Source organism: Prionailurus viverrinus, chromosome A1 (assembly GCF_022837055.1).
Source record: "Prionailurus viverrinus isolate Anna chromosome A1, UM_Priviv_1.0, whole genome shotgun sequence".
In the NCBI taxonomy this organism is placed as follows: Eukaryota; Metazoa; Chordata; class Mammalia; order Carnivora; family Felidae; genus Prionailurus; species Prionailurus viverrinus.
The window spans coordinates 88,837,107-88,840,575 of NC_062561.1; the positions used below are offsets into that span (position 1 = coordinate 88,837,107).

The following is a 3,469-nucleotide window of genomic DNA, read 5'->3' on the forward strand; positions in this document are numbered from 1 at the left end:
TGTACAGCAATAAGAACTATGCAAGAAGCCCAGAGAAACAAGGAGATGGGAAATCAATGTAAAGACCATCAGTGACTCATAGGACAACACCAGAAAGGATGGGGCACAAGAGTAATGGCTTAAATGTCCAAAATGTATAAAAACCATAAAACCACCCATGCAAGAGTTTCTGTGAGTGCCAAGCAGAAAACAAACACAAAATCAGACAGTGACCTGTAATAATGAAATTGTGGACATAACTGCAAAAGACAAAATCTGAAAATGGTCAGAAAAAACATGATACACATGGGGAAAATGGTAAGTGGGATGACAACTCTTTATTAGAAGAAAATGCAAACCAATAACGTTGAATGGCATCTTTAAAGTCTGCCAGTGCCAACCTTGAATTCCACACCTAGAAAAATTTCCTTAAATGAAGGAAGAAAACTAAATCCATTTATGGAATATCAACACTGAGAATGTCTGCGAATAGACTTTCACTATGAGAAATGTCAATGGGACTTCTTCAGGGCAACAGAAAACAGTACCAGATGGGCACTGGTATCTAGGAGGAATGAAAAGGGAAGAAATAGTAATTGGAAAAATATCAGACTTTCATTATCTAACTTAAAATTTTCCTTTACAAATACTAGACAGTTTAAAGAAATATAAAAGCAATACACTGTTGAGTCTGTAGGAAGCGTCAAGAAAAATATAGGACAACAATGGCACAAAGGTCAGAAAGGGAAAATGGAAGTTGATTGTTCTGAGTGTATTGTTCATACAATGAAGTAACATATGTATGTGGGGAAATAGTATTTGATGGCAACGGGTGACAGATTAATGACTCAAGTTATCAATTCTCAAACAACCACTAAGACACATTAGCCACCCCACTTAAAAAAAGAAGGATAGCTAGTAAATCTTTACTAGACATTGCGGAGGAAATACCAAAATAATACCAACATAATATTCATGAATCGCAGTAAACTGAGGGGTGCTCAGGTGGCCAAGTCTGTTAAGTGTACGACTCTTGATTTTGGCTCAGGTCATGATTTCAGGGTCTGTGAGATTGAGTCCTGTGTGGGGACAGCACAGAACCTGCATGGGATTGTGTCTCTCTGTCCCTCCCCTGTTCACACACTCTCTCTCTCCCTCTCAGTTGTGACCAGACAGCTTGAAGGAATGAAGCCCCAGGAAACAGCAGCCAGATACCTTGCTTGCAAGGTTCCCATCAGTCACTTCAGGTGAGTGAAGGGTCCACTCTGGGAAAGTGCCAGTACCTCAGGATATTTCGGAGACCTCGAGAAAAAAAGAGTTAACCCCAATCAGTGGGGACTGCAGGCAATGTCTGGTGGCAAGTATATGGCTTGGCCTCTGCCCTTGAGGAGCTATTAGAAATTAATCTGATATTGCATATAAGTTCCAGCAAAGTGGGTTGAAAACAGCCTACATGATTGAGGCCTATCCTTGCTGCACTTATGTAAAGAACCAGGCTGAGAATCATGAAAGTACACTTGCTTTGCAAACAATTTAGTCTCACTTGAACCATAGTTGGAAGTAAGGGGAATAATTTAGTTTTTGTATTTATGATTTCAGCATTTAGCACGACCCGAGTAGTTGCAAATAGAGTTTTCTGTGCACAGAGCTTCCTGCAGTTTTTGTAAAGAAAACCCTCAATTGACAGAAACAGGCAGTGGATGAGTGGAAACAGCACCATGGTCCTCAGTCCCCACATGCAGGACGGGAATCACAGAAAATTGAACTCAAGTCATGACAAAGTGATGTTGGAGACCATTAGCATATACATGGGGTGATTAATTTAAGAGAACAATGAAGATTCATCACACAGTTGTGTGGATGTTAGATTCTAAACCTGTTCACTGTAAACTGTACGAGGGCTGGATCCTTCCAGGCTCTTCTGGTGTCTGGCAGCAACTCTCCAAACCCATGTTTGCAATTTTCTCCTAGTTTCTGACTTGGAATCACTGAGGACTAAAGTGCCCTTTTCCCAAAGCCATGCAGGCTGATGTGGGACAATGTGATGCTTCCAGACCAACATCTAGAAATTTCCGCTGGGGTTGCCTTCAGAACTCAGAAGTGGGGCTATAATCTGCCCTAAATCTTTAACTTTTTTAATTTTGTTACTATGGAAATGTCCTTTAACAACCTGTTGCAAATATGCACACCCCAACTTTGGTGCACCTGCACCCCCACCTCCTAAAATGAGACACAACTGCAGGTGCGTTGACCTCTTCTGAGGACTAATAGCCTGACTTATGACACAGGAAACACCAACGCAGGGCAGGTCCAGCCCTATTTACACCACATCCCCCACTGCCTATGAACCTTAGGTCAGTGACCTCACCACCAGTTTCTCACCTTGCACAGGAAGTCTGGGCCACAGGGGACAGGGAGTGAAGCTCTGTGCTGAGAGAGGAAGGTCACGATGCTGTTCTGTGCTGTCCCTCAACTGCAGGATCCAAGATGGCCCCTCCGGGATGAGGGGAGGAGAGCAGAGTGACAGCTCCCTGGTGATTGGACACCTAAGACAAATATGTGAGGCTCCTGGTGATTGGGCATGTGAGCAAGACTACACTGAGAGCCGCTTGTTGATTGGACACAGGAGTGAGACCATGATGAGAGCTTCCTGGTGATTGGACACAGGAGTGAGACCATTCTGAGGGCCTTGGTGTTTGCCAAGAGGTGTTGTGGTTACATTAGGGGGGTAAGGACATTAACAAATCAAGGCACCCAAGGCTCCCAGTGCAGAGACCGGGTTCCATTCCCCTACCATGCCAATGGCTCCTGACTACATAGCACAGTGGAGCCCCCAACATGCCCTCAGAGAGCCATGGATCCAGCCCTACTCCTTTCTCTAATTCCATAATTTTCACACCATACACCCTGCTCAGCAAAGGGAATCTTCCGTTCCATAGGTTGAGCCACCTGCACCTCTTTGCCCCTGTAGATAGGCAGCTGGCTTTCCATACAGCAAGGCCAGCTGCCTATCCTGCCCCCACCCTCCTCGACCGACCTATATTTATAGTGGGGGTCCAGCCTCAGGCTTTCCTTTGCTGTTCCCAGAGCCCTCCTCTGTCTATGCAGCTCATCACCACTGCCTGGTTCCTGGGATCTGGCTGAAAGAGTCTGCTACCAGTCCTCACGCACACTGCTCCATGCTGCCTTCCAAGAATGTGTGCCAAGAAGTTTGGGCAGTGAGGATCAGGACCTCAGAAACTCCCACTGCCTCCTGTGAGCCCTGGCTATGAATATGTTCTTGGCCCCCAAGTGGTGCACCATTACCATAAAGTGACAAACTGGCCCCAGGGACCCTTCCACCCTAACACATCTTGTGACTCTGTAAGACACATGGAAGGTCAGGACACAGAGCAGGAAGAACAACCCAAACTGAGAAATGTGGGGCATCTCTACCTAGACATGAGGAATTTGAGGCTATTACCCAAGCACAAATTCCCCCTCCAGCAGA

General features: G+C 45.4%; 1 long non-coding RNA gene across 1 annotated transcript; it reads right to left on the minus strand.

Moving 5' to 3' along the window:
• Window positions 1-236: 236 nt before the first annotated feature.
• LOC125168742 (uncharacterized) lies at window positions 237-2,467 on the minus strand. Its single transcript, XR_007153283.1, has 3 exons — window positions 2,362-2,467; window positions 1,195-1,281; window positions 237-544 (listed from the first exon to the last, which is right to left on the minus strand). It is a non-coding gene; the product is annotated as an uncharacterized LOC125168742 (long non-coding RNA).
• Window positions 2,468-3,469: the final 1,002 nt, after the last annotated feature.